Genomic DNA, 13,475 nt, shown 5'->3' with positions numbered 1-13,475 from the left:
GTGTATATTATTGTTTTGTGCATGTTAGATTGTCCTTTGTAATCACTTAGTTGAATATTTGATCTTTTCTATTAAACCATAGCATTTTGAAGACAGAGACCAAATTGTGTTCATTTTAAAGTACACCACAATAACTGTTTTACTTTTGCCTAATGTTTAGAATAGTGCTTGGTAAGGAATAGGTACCCAATAAATATTTATTGAAATAAATAAATAAAATAAGTTATAGTGATGTGTTCTAGAGTATTGCTGATTTTAATTTATCTCACTGTGAAAACCTATGTGAGGTTAAAGAGAACTTAAGTCAACATTTAACGGAGTAGCTGATTATCTAATTTGTATTATTCATGCCCTCAGGATCCATTCTCTACTTGATTCTTATAAATTCTAGATATTTCTGTCCTGTTAATTGATAAAAGAACTTTGTTTATTTCTTACCTCAAGTAGAGGAGTACATTGGGGAAAGATAGCCACAGATAATTGTCAGGGTAATAAACAAGTCAGATGGTTTGGAAAGTGGTGTATGGGAAAAAAACAAAAAGCTCCAGCACCTGAGGCAAAGTAGATAGAAAAGAAAAAAAAAACACCCCAGGAATATTTACATTTTTAAAGCTCCATTTATTTGGCTTTAGTTAGTGAAAGAGTTGTATTTTTTATATTTAAATTATGGTCAATTTCAAGAACTCATATCATAGTAGGATGGTATATTTTATACATGTTCTATCCACTCCTATCAATGCAGAAATTACTAATCAGTTATGGCATTCTTCCTTTTTGATCTTTGATTCTACCTCCAAAGTTTTTTTCTTAATATAATGTTCCAGATAAATACTACCAGTCAATTAGAACTGATATTTGAATTGAAACTTTTTGGTATGCCTGCCATAAAATTTTGTTTTGGCATGTTGTTGTACATGTACATGTTGAGTAACATGTTGTTTCTACTCACCAGGCTTATATTCTTCCTCATACAGATCTAGAATAAGTGTCACTGAAAACCCTGTAACCACCATAGAACATCTCATTTTCCTTATTAAGTTTTTGCTAATGTCAACTTTCTAATTTCTGAAGGTTCAAGGATTGGAAAGTTATAGATAGCACAGGTTTTAGTGTTAAAAACATATATATATATATATATGTTTATATATATATATATAATTTTTTATCTTTCTCCATTCTCTTTTAATACCATCTGCAAAACTCTACCATCCTGATTCAATATAAGGCTTTTCATATTTGATCATTCCAAATGTTGAGTTATAATAGATCTTGACTTACGGGATTCACAATAAATCTTATTTTTAAATGTGTATTCTGACCATTGAGTTGATTATGCAGGTATAAATAAAAATGATGTTTAAACATGCTATGTGGTTTTGTTTTTTGCTTTGCCTTTTGCTAGCATCTGGGATCAATCAAACCAGCATGCAGCTGTGTAGAGGTAAAATGTGTTATGCATAGTTTCCCATTTTGTAATATTGTATAGAAATGATTCTTTCATTATTTATCATACTGATCCAAGAGAAAACCAACTTCTCAGAAGTACTATTACTGACTCTTGGACCATAAAAAAATTAAGTAATGTCAAAAAATAAAAAAATTAAAAAAAAATTAAAAAAAAGTAATGTCACAGAGGATTTGTGCATTGAGGTCAGGCTGACCAATCATTAGTTAAAATCAATTAGCTAAATTGTATTACATGTTTGCTCAATTGAACTTTTAGAACTTTTCCTTTTTCCAACTAGATGCCAGTTGTAATTAATAGCCAGAATACTGTCCCATATTAGAGTGATGAAGTAAATATAATGCCCTTCATCTACTTTAATCAAGGTTCATGGTGCTACAGAGGAGACAGGTCCTTGCAAGAACATCTGGCAGCCAGAGTGGTAATGTGAATGCTTGGAATTACTTAGTTGGGACAACACAATGTGTCAGCATTAAGCCACACAGGATCAGAACAGTTCCTGTTATGTGCAGGGAAACTGAATAACTGAGAATCACACGTTAGCCTCCATTTTATGGCTGGAATCCCAGAAATGCCAACGGGAACTGTGGATGTTGACCAGAAAGATGTGACCTATCCATCTCACTTGGTAGGTCTGGTGCACTTTAAAATATAATTTATGTATTGATGGGAATTTTTTTTCTTTAAAACTGGGATAATGATGTTCAATCAGTGCTTGCTTTTATGAAAAATGAACTAGTGAATGTAGCTTTATCTGGTTTTTGTTTTTGTTTTTTACCAAAAGTAATTTGCCACAATAAGATGTTTTAATGATTCTTGTGTTGATAGGAATTCTAGCTAGCAGTTTAAGAGGAAAATAATGGCTTAGGATGCCATGGGGAACTTCTAAACACTCTGGATATTTATTTGCTTGTACTTTCAGGTTACAGCAGAGGTCATCCATAACTGCAAGGCCTGGTTTACTCTTAATCCTGCATTGATCTGAGAAAATTAAAGAAAAAAAAAGATGAGGTGGAACAGGAGGAATTAGGTCATGAGTTTAAACTTTTAAGAAGTCAATATGTGAGATTGATAAAGACAGATATTGAGGTTTTTGGAGAAAGAAGCCTTAATAAAAAGCTTGGAGTGGTTTGCTGATCCATTCTTTGTCTTGAACTAAATTCTCTTGGCTTATTTACTGCTTGTTTTCTGCTTTTCTGTTTTTTTGTTTTGTTTTGTCTTTAGATATTTTTTTGTTCTTACTCTTCCTTCGTTGCTGAGTTGATATTACTTTTAACTATATATAATAGAAATCTGATTACAATGCCCTTATCAAATTGAACTTATTTTTTTACATTTCAAAAGAAATCTGGAGTTAGGCAACTCAGGATAGCACAACAGCTTTAAGGAACCATTAAGGACCCAGATTCCTTTTTTTCTTCCATGCTACTCTCCTTTGTGACTTTATCTTGGTATTCACAAATGCTTGTTCCATCTCTAGGTATCCTGTTCGTGTTTCAGGCAGAAAGACGGGGTACAGTTGAGGAGAAAAGCGTGTGTTAACTGTTTATCTTCCTTTTGAATTAGGGAAACAACAGATTTTACAGAAGCCCTTCCCCACTAGACTTCCTCTTACATCTTATCAGACAGAAGTACAGTCATATGGCTTTAGCTTCAAGTCTATCTTTGAAGGATGAACATTTTTAATTTAGCACATCTCCATCCCAAAGAATATTGTAATTCTATAGGTAGTGATGAAAGGGAAAATAGATACTACACAGGCAAGTAGTACCATCTGCTACAGTTGTTAACTAAAGTCAGCTTCGGAACTTTCTTGCTTGTTTTTCCATCAAGGAAGTGGCATATATGATATTCCAAATTATAATAATCTCCTAGCCCAACCAAGTCATTCTTGATGCTTCCACAAGTTCTCTTTCTAAACCACAGATCTGATGAGGTCACTGCCACTGCCTTCAGGAAGCAATCTGGATTTCTTTAATGTAGCATACATGATCTGACTCCACTTGTCTTCCCAGCTACTTGCCCTGCTCCTCACCCATATGTGCTCTATGTACCAGGCCTTCTAAACTACGTGTACTGTTCTTTCATGTTTCTATGTACCTGCCTGTGCTGCTTAATTTGCTTGCATTGTCTGTCCCCCATGAGTCTATTGTTAAATTACGTACTTTTTTTTTTTTTTTTGGCAAGACCCTGCATCATTGTTCCCCCTGAAATGTGGCCCTAGGTCGCTACTGCTTCCTTTGTCAGCCCACTGTGCTTTGAACATGAATCTGTGCACTTTCTCTCACTCTTTTAAAGTTGTCACTCCAACTATACTGTGAGTTGACATGGAATCCTATCGTATTTACTCATGTCTTATTCATATCATTAATGTAGTACCTAGCATAAAGTAAGCCCTCAATAACTGCTTCTTGGGTGGTTGAATGAATAAACTGATCAGCCATGTACACCACTGTACACCACCATCCTTAGGATTTCTGCCTCCATTAAAAAACCTTTTACCTTAATAGTAAGACCAGAGTAAATCAACATAAATGCTCTTCATGAATATGTTCATTTCCATGTAATTGTAATTCCTTACTATAATTATCTCTATAGGGAAAATATCTTGTGTAAATATCACATAATACTTCCAAGACTAATTCTTTAATATTTTCTCTAGTACATGTTTAATGGTGTGAGATATAATATTTAGGACATACAGTGGTCATGTAGGACATGGAGAATGTAACCCAAGGCTGACACCACTAATGCCTACAGAAATCCCAGGTTCACATGTTACTATGCCAGAGAACTGCATAGGGATTTGCTTTTCTTGCAGGAATTATGAAACGAAGCAGCAGATATTGAGTAGAAATTCCATAATTCACTGCTCTACTCAGAGAAAGTCAAATGTTTATTAGGTTTTCAGTTGGTAACTGTTATTTTTAGGTATTGTTGTGAATTACATTTTAAGGAAGTGTGCCCAGAATTATTAAAATCTTCCATGTCAGATATTGCTTTGAAATAATTTTACCTTTACTGTTACGGGAAACAGCCTCACACATGATTTTTTTTTTAATTTATTCATGATAGACATAGAGAGAGGGTGTGGGCAGAGACACAGGCAGAGGGAGAAGCAGGCTCCATGCCGGGAGCCCTATGCGGGACTCGATCCGGGGACTCCAGGATCATGTCCTGTGCCAAAGGCAGCCGCCAAACTGCTGAACCACCCAGGGAATCTCCTTTTTTTTTTTTTTTTTCCTTTTTTGTGTTCATTTCTAAAATTTCCTTTCAAACTATTTATCTCTGTGTGCATTGGCTTGTGTTTAGTTTGAAAAGTCACTTCTGTGTTTTCATTTAGGGAAGTGTATCTCTTACATAAATTCAGGTAAGACAGTAATAATGAATTCTGAGTTTCTGATCAGAGGCTGTGTTTGTGAGGAAGGAAGGGAGGCTGTGTTCAGAGGAAGGAAATTATAAGGATTTGTTTTAAGGAAAAAAATCTGTATTTCAGATTCTCTAGTTTCTGGTGACACTGTATGTATAAGGCTCACATGGTGAGATATTTTCTCAGGAATAAAGTTTTGGTATGATGTATTATTATTCAGTGTTCAAGTGCCTGTGAGTGGGATAATACTTCTGTCTGTGGCCCTGAGCATAAACTTGACTTCAGAAGAGAAGGAGGTGCAGACAAGACGTTCTCTTTTTTTCTCCACACATGAGCAGTAGGACATGAGACCTGGGAAGAAAGAAGTAAGCAAAATGTGGAACGTTACTGCAACACAGCTTTGCCAGGTTTCAGAGTTTTGCTTTTTCTTCAGGTCAGGTCACTCCAGTCTAATTGAACTTCTTCCTCTGAACTCCTGTAGTTCTTGGTTTGTATCATAAATCTAATCCTCTTAATGGATTGCTCTATATTGTTTTCTAGTTGTTTCAAATTTTGTCTTCTTGATGGTATTAATGTCAAAGACAGAACAAGGCTGGCTTCACAGTGGACCTCTTTTCTTGAATACATCCTATCCGTTGGAATGAGACAGAAATTACATAAGGATATTTTAGTATCCTTATGCCTAGTATTTCTGTAATGCTCACTGTTAGAATTTCATAATGCTTATTTTTTTAAGCAGAAATAAAGATTGCATTTCTTTCAAACAGACTTTATTAGTAATCATTTTTGATAGAGGAACAGAGATTGGAGCTATTTGTCTTTGATTATATAGCTAATGTTAGAAATGCAAAAAGCTTCGATTTTCTTGACTTCCTAAGCTAAACCAACCTAGCATCAGCTTTGAGAGTTACATGAATTCTCTTAAGCAGATTTCATACTGGCTCTGGTGCCAGCTCATTGCCAACATTGACAAACATAGACACCCCCGCTGTGGTTGCTGCTAGGCATGGTAAGATGAATGCCTCCTGGTCAAAGCTTGAGGATGGTTTGGTGACATTCCATTTGTAAACAGATTTTTGGTGCTTGATAAATACACACATTCACACACACATACACACACATTCTTACAAAGAAAACTAAACTATGGCTAATTCTATTTCATAAAATAATCCTCAAGTCGACCAACTACAAGGGAGACTTTTTTTTCTAGTTTTCCTGACATGATACTTCATAAGAGGTATCCTGGATTTTTGTAAAGTTCTGAAATTAAAGTTTTCTCTAGTTATTTACCAAGCATATAGTTGTATTCATGAAAATGGAAATAATTAATTAACAATGCTATTGAAACACAGTGCCAACAATTAGCTTACCATATATCATGATTTCAAACTAACTGGGCTAAGAATCCAAGGTAGAAAGACAAAAACACTCAAAAATGTGTACTTGGCATTAAGAAATTACCAAACTAATAAAGAGAAAGTCATTTTAAGTTGAGTAGTCTTGAAATAATCATTATTATTTATGCAAATTATGGTCCTCTTTGGACATATACAGTATGACTTATTACTTCTGGACTTCATAGCTTAAAGGGAATTTCTATAAATATTTCACTTGCTTTGATCTTTTTAGACTTGGGGAGAAGTAGATCAAGTATTACTATCTCTGTGTATGGATGGGGAGAAATGTTTCTCAAGCTCAAATGAGTGGAGTTATTGTGCTTGTTTGATTGTTTGTTAACTCTGAGACTTGCTCAATTTCAATCCTTCCATCTTCTTTAGGTTTTCTATTCCAGATAGGGAGATTTCTCTTCTAGATGAAGATATACTCTGCCTGTTATATATCTATTCCATTGTCCCATTGTTTATATTTTCATTATTGAATGCCCATTTCCTATTTATGTCTTAATTTCCTCATCTGCCAAATGCAGATAATGATACTGCTTATCTCAGAGGCTATCAGAAGAGGGCATAACATAAAATACAGGTAGCACTGTACACTGGAATACTGTGATTAATTTTCACATTTGTTTCACACTCGTGTACACCAGGCACACATGGGACACATACACACACATACGTGCCTCACCTCAATTAGCAGTGGTGCTACTGTGGCTAGGTAGAGCCATGATTCAGTTTATCTGCAAGAGGTACAATAGCGCCTCCAACAGCACTTCTCAGACTTTTTCTCTCAGGACACCTTCACAATTTTAAGAGTTATTGATACTCCCTAGAGATTTCTAAATTTCGGGGGATGATATCTACCAACTTCTATATTAAATATTAGAAATTCAAACAAATTTTTTGAATATTTATTAATTTTAAAATAACAATAATAAACCTATTAGTTAACATAGACAACTTAAAAATACTACCTTTTTTTGAAACAAAAGAATTGTGTGACAAAATCTGGCTGAGGCCTTCTGAAATCCATTCTCTGTCCTCATCAGGAAGGAGACAATGAGGCTTTGCCTTGGCTGTGATACTTATAAACATGCAAAGATAGAGATATCACCTACGAATTTGTCCATGTGATTGGGCACACACCCCACAACTATATAGATAAAGCTGGTAGAACCTGTAAGTGGCATTTTATGACTTATTTACTCTACCAGTAAATCACAGGGAGGCCTTCCTTCCACATACTTTTGCCTTAATATCCTTTAACTGAATTTTAGATTACAATGGTGATTATAAATATAAAACCACTGAGAAATGGTGTTTCTATGAATCAGTAACACTAAGAATATGACAAGAATATTGAAATGAAAAAAGGTTTTGCTGTAGTAAGTGATATTTTAAAGAAACTAAGATAGATACTGGCCTTCTCATGGCATAATAATAATGGCTTGTATTTACTTACTACATACCAAGTGCTGTTTTAAATACCTTTCATGTTTGGGATCTTAAGCATCTTACTCTGGGTTTCAGTTCAGGTGTGATCTCAGGGTCATAAGATCCAGCCCATACTGTGCTCCATGCTCAGAGTGCTCCTCTGCCACTCTCCACCTCTCTCTCCCTCTCAAATAAATAAATGAAGTTTTAAAAATAAATGAATACTTTTCATTGTTTAACCCATTTTAATCCTCATAGTAACCCAATGAATTAGGCATTATTATTATTACTGGTTCAATAACCTTAAATAACTTCTTTAATCTTTCTGTGGATCATGCAAGTTCCCTACTTTGCAGGATAACATGTAAATAGTGTGGCAGATGTTCTAGCACAAAATAGATGCTTAACAAATGGTAATTATTCTTATTCCTTGCTCCTTCTCTCTTTTTCAGTGTAGAATTGTCCCAGCATTAAGCTCTCGTGAAAGCAGTGCTTCGATAAACTCCTGTTGAAAGAGAATAGAAAGAAGAAAAGTAATGCACAGATTTTTTTTTCCTGACCTTTTTTTTTCTGCTTAGCTCTTGATTTCTTTTGGGTCCATGTCCCTAGCATTGTGCTTATTTTCCCAGCTCCTAGTGTAAACATATCTTGACATCTGTGTTGCACAATCACAAGTACTAAAAAAAAAAAAAAAAATCCCTGCATTTATTTCATTTATAGAGACCAATCTTTCCTTTGAGAATATAATTGCTAACGTTTGGAATAATTCTTGAGAATTTCCGCAAAGCTGCTTGTATTTAAAATATTTTTCAAAAACATATGTGCATGTTTGCTTAAGCATATGCTGTATTTTTCTTTATCAAAAGCTGTTGATTAATATTTACATAAATATATCATGCAAAAAGATCACTCATTTTTCTGCGCTGCAGATATGCCTGGAAGAGATCATTTTGTATTCCTCTGGGATGTTAACTTTTGGCAGAAAAATGGAAAAATCTGTTTGACTTCTGTAGATGTAGGTGCATCTAGTGGGGGCAGTACAACCACTATAGGACTTAATGTAGAGTGAGTTTATGTTGTCAAAAACTCCAAATCCTCAAGGAGTTTGTTTGGTATTTTGAGCTTTTTGAATGGTCAAAAATTGCATGCAGTTCTATTCATGCAGAAATTACATATTAGAAAGTAGTTGGATAGATAAATAAATAGATAGGATTAAATGAAGGATTTGGTTTGGTTTTAAGACCTGGTATTTGACATTTTTCAGGTTCAGACCTCAGAATCAATTTTACTAAGTGTCAAAGCCTTCCTCCTTTCAATGTATGCTGTGTGGAGCACATGGCCACCAGCTGACTCCATGTCTTAGTTCATTGACCCCATTCCTTATGAAATGAAATATACACTACATTGCCAAACATTCAGTTGTCTCTCAGTTGGGCACCTGTTTAAATTTCCAGTGTTTGCGCCAGCTACTCCCGATATTGTGGTCAAACACTGCTGCTCACTCTTTCTCACTCATATCGTGGGTTTTCTGTGTTTGTGCCTTTGCATTTTCTGATTCCCACGAAGATTACAACCTTTGGAAAATCTATCTCAAACGAAATACATTCTTTAAAGCCTTTCCTTATTTCCCTCACCTGATATAATTACTTCTTTCTCTAGACTACTAGATCTATTTTGGTACAATACTCTCATGATACTTCTTATATTGTGCCTTATTGTGTAATTATTTAGTCTTTTGATTTCTCCTACTAAATTTCAAATCCTTCCAGAGTATGAGCCATGTGTCTTCTCATTTTTAAATAAGCTCTGGGGTCCAATGCAAACTATGCTTATTATAGAACACAAAAAAGATTTGCCTGATTCTTGTCCAATAAGCATCATCCTGGTAAAAATTCAGATTCCCAGGCAATTCCATGAGTAATTCTGATTCGTTAAATATAGGTAGAGGACTAAGAATCTATACTTTCAGAAGCTTTCCAAATGATTCTGATGATTAGCTAAATATGAGAAACATTTAAGAAACTAAATTAACCAAATAATTGGTTAAAAAATCATGTTTGTGTCTCCTGATTACTATTTGAAAAGGAATATTTCTCAGAAAGGCTAGACTCTTTTTTTTAAAAAAAAAGTTTTTATTTAACTAGAAAGGTTAGATTCATAATGTTTGTTTAAGGAGGAAAGCTTATTAAGCAAGTTCTATATAGGTAAATAGGATGTTATAATATGCTAACATCTTCACTATAAAGTTCTCTAAAACAAATAAATGTTCGTTGTGTTTTGTTTCTCCTAGTGCTTATGAGATGGCATTTTGCCATGATGGCATTTGACTAGTTTGTTGTCAGGATCTGACTTGTGAGGGCAAAACTTAGAGGAGAAATGAGGATCAGCTACAGCAGTGAGTGTGTAAAGACGTTTCTCCAGAATCACGCTTGCCCTGTGGAGCAACGTGCACTCTGGAGTGAACTTGGATTTGGCAGAAAGGCCCATGGCCCTAGATCTTTCCCTGGCCTCCACATGGCAGTTATAGACTGTTAGAGAGTGCTTTGCAGGGAGGGTCCATGATGTCCTGCCCTTGAAGTGATTACCCCAGGCTTTTCTCTTGATGCTGCAGCCAGGACCGAGAGGATGCTGGAAGCTGTACCTGCTGAGCAGGGTGCTGGCTCTGGCTCCCTTGGCTAGAGGCATGGAGAAAAGAAATGTGTTTCTTTCATGTACAAATAAAAGTGTCCAATAATTTAGGGCAACAATGGGAATTTCCTTTATAGACAAAGATTGCAAAAGAAAGTTCTAGGATTAATGAGTGTTAAATGGTCTCCTAGCAGTAAATTTTCTGAGTATAACTTGTGTAATGTGTTTGGAACCAAATCTGTTGTAGGAAAAGAGACCATTTTAATTTAATTGGCTCTACTGGTAAGTAACTATATTATTAATGATGCAGATGCCTCCTTCTCCACTTTCCTGAATGCTTTGATAGCAAGCGAAATTTCTTTTCTTTAATTAGAAATAAGATAGTTTATACACATTCTGGAATTCTATTGGGCAATTTTCTAACAATGTTTCAGCGAATATTTTTGTTAGTAGACTTGTTTGTATATATGAAAAAGGAGTTTCTGTTGATGTGCTGTGTCCTGACAGTATATATCCCATCCTCTTCAAAGACTCTTAAAGAAAGGTAAATATGGTCTGGAACCTCTGGGAGTGCTCCCAATTTAAGCCTATATTTGGATATCCACAATCATGCCCTCAGTAGTGACGAACTAATATGGGGTATGGGGAAAAGGCAGGAGATTTCGAGGACAGTGGAGCTGGACTCATATCCTGGTGACTTTGGGCAAATCATTCCAGTGGACTGGGACATAGTATATGAAGATAGTATTCAGTTATTTGGGTTATTTTGAAAATTCAACCCCATAACATTTGCAAAAATGTCTGACATCTATATTGTGCCAAATGACGAATGATAGTCCCTGCCCTAAGGGACTCACAAGCATGGGTAAAATCAAGATGGAAAAATCCAACATGGGGTCTACAGAAGGCACCTATATGCTCAGAGTTTCCAAGAATGGTGACAGCAAGCTCATTTAATATGAGCAGAAAACAATCCTAGAGCATCCAGGGCTCTGTAAAAGTGAGGTATAGTGCTTTAACCGAGCTAAGAATCTAGAGCAAGTAATCCTAACTTTTAAATGAAACATTTCAAGTACTTAAACCAAAAGTAAAACAGAAATAATAGAGTAAGAATAATAGAATATGTTATTTACTACATGGAGAGAAAAAAATCACTAATGCTTTAGAGATGAGTTTTAGCTTCCTTTCTAAACACTGAAACAAATTGTTTATCATGCTTGTTTTGCAATTTTTTGATTACTTGTTTGCTTCCAGGCACTTTCAAAATAGCTTTGTCTAGTAACATCTCTAGATTTTATAAGGGTGTTGTGGATAGAGTGCTACCAATTAAACAAACTCAGGACTAGAATTGTCACAATTTGTCAATGAACAATGTGGCAGGGCCAGAATTAGGGTGTGGAGAATGAGGCAGGGTCATGCAAGTACAGGGTTAGATCTTGTCTATATTAAACAGAAAAATGACCACCAAGAGTTTCTGACACGCAGTTCCTAGAAACTGTATGTTACCTTACATAGCAAAAGGGACTGTAAATGTGATTAGATCGAGGACCTTGACATGGGGGAGATTATACTGTATTATCTGGTGGGTGCAGTATAATCACAAGGGTCCTTAGAAGCAGAAGACGGAGACTGGTCACGGAGACTGGTCACAGTGGCATATTGTGGGTGGTCTCAGTATGAGAAGGTCTCAACCCACCCTTGCTGGGTTTGGAGATGGAGGAAAGAGGCCATGTGTGAAGGAAAGCAGGCAGCTTCTAGAAGCTGGAAAAGGCAGGGAAAGTGACTCTCTCTCCCAGGGCCTCTAGAAGGAACACATCCCTGCGGACATCTTATTTTGATGAGATCCAGTGAGATCCACTTCTGACTTCTGATATACAGAACTGTAAGATAGTAAATTGGTGTTGTTTTAAGCAACCATGTTTCAGGTAAAATGTACAGAAGGCCTAGAAAACTAATTCACTGATTTAATTGAAAATTTTGGTATTTTCATCATTATAGATTTTTTTTGCATTAGTTTTGATTAAAAAAACTTGCATTGCAATATTATTTATCTCATTAATTGATGTTTTGGCATCCAAGGTGAGGGCCTCACTTGCCTCTGCCTATTCTTGGTCTCTCATTGGGACCAAGGATGCATCATTACTGCATCACCGATAATGTTGGTACTGGCCTCATGTAGAAAAATAATTGGCAAATTTGGTAGACCAACTCTCTTTTCATTTTGTTCAGCCTGAAGAATGTCTTATATTCTTATCTGAGACAACAATGAGTGTTTAACTTTGACTCTGACAAGCTATTATGGGTGAATATTAGCAGCAATATGGCAAAGAGTATATATTGAAGAACTGTTCTGTGGCATATCTTTATTATTATGGGAGATCTTAAAACTGAATAATCTGTGTTTCTGACATTGAATTTTTCTGACATTGTCACCTGTCTGAAGGACTTTTTAAATATAAGTCAGTTTCAATGATTTACTTACTTTATCTGGGAATAGTATCTTCTATTACTTGGGTGACCCTAAGGTTCAGTTCTAGACTTGGGTCATAAGCTGTCATCCTACAACTAGAGAAAGATCAAGCTCAGTTGTTGTTTTTTTTTCCCCTCCCATTAGCATGAAAGTGTGTGGTACCACCGTCCAACACAAAAGACTAATGTGCCTGGAGAACAACAGCAACAGAGTGGCCGTATAACAACAACAAGGACAATAACAGTACCATTTACAGAGTAAGTATTAAGTTTTCACATATTCCTCAAAAGCCTCTGTAAGGCATGTTCTATTATCCCTATTTCTCAGATGAGGAAACTGAGGCTCAGAGAGATATTAATAAATCAGAGCAGCTAACACTTAAATAGGACTTACTGTATGTGAAGTATTCTTTGAAGGGCTTAAATATATACTGACTCGTTTAACTAACCATAACCCTAGAGGCATTATCCCATTTTACAGATGAAGACGTGGAGGCACAAAAAGTCAAGCAACTTTCCTAAGGTCATATGCCTTTTAATTTTTATTTTTTTTTAACATTTAGTTTTTTTTTTTTAAAGATTTTATTTACTTATTCATGATAGAGGGGGGTGGGCAGAGACACAGGCAGAGGGAGAAGCAGGCTCCATGCCAGGAGCCCAATGCGGGACTCGATACTGGGACTCCAGGATCACACCCTGGGCCAAAGGCAGC

General features: G+C 35.7%; 1 long non-coding RNA gene across 2 annotated transcripts in view; it reads left to right on the top strand.

Moving 5' to 3' along the window:
• The first annotated feature begins 1,961 nt into the window (after window positions 1-1,961).
• Window positions 1,962-13,475, top strand: part of LOC144297643 (uncharacterized) — a 160,689-nt gene continuing 149,175 nt past the window's right edge. For both annotated transcript variants that reach the window (XR_013364594.1, XR_013364595.1), the window contains exons 1-2: window positions 1,962-2,093; window positions 12,909-13,021. This is a non-coding gene — a long non-coding RNA (uncharacterized LOC144297643). The remainder of the gene's footprint in view (window positions 2,094-12,908; window positions 13,022-13,475) is intronic.

Source organism: Canis aureus, chromosome 25 (genome assembly GCF_053574225.1).
Source record: "Canis aureus isolate CA01 chromosome 25, VMU_Caureus_v.1.0, whole genome shotgun sequence".
In the NCBI taxonomy this organism is placed as follows: Eukaryota; Metazoa; Chordata; class Mammalia; order Carnivora; family Canidae; genus Canis; species Canis aureus.
Note: the sequence above shows the minus strand (reverse complement) of the source record. Positions and strands in the feature narration are given on the sequence as shown.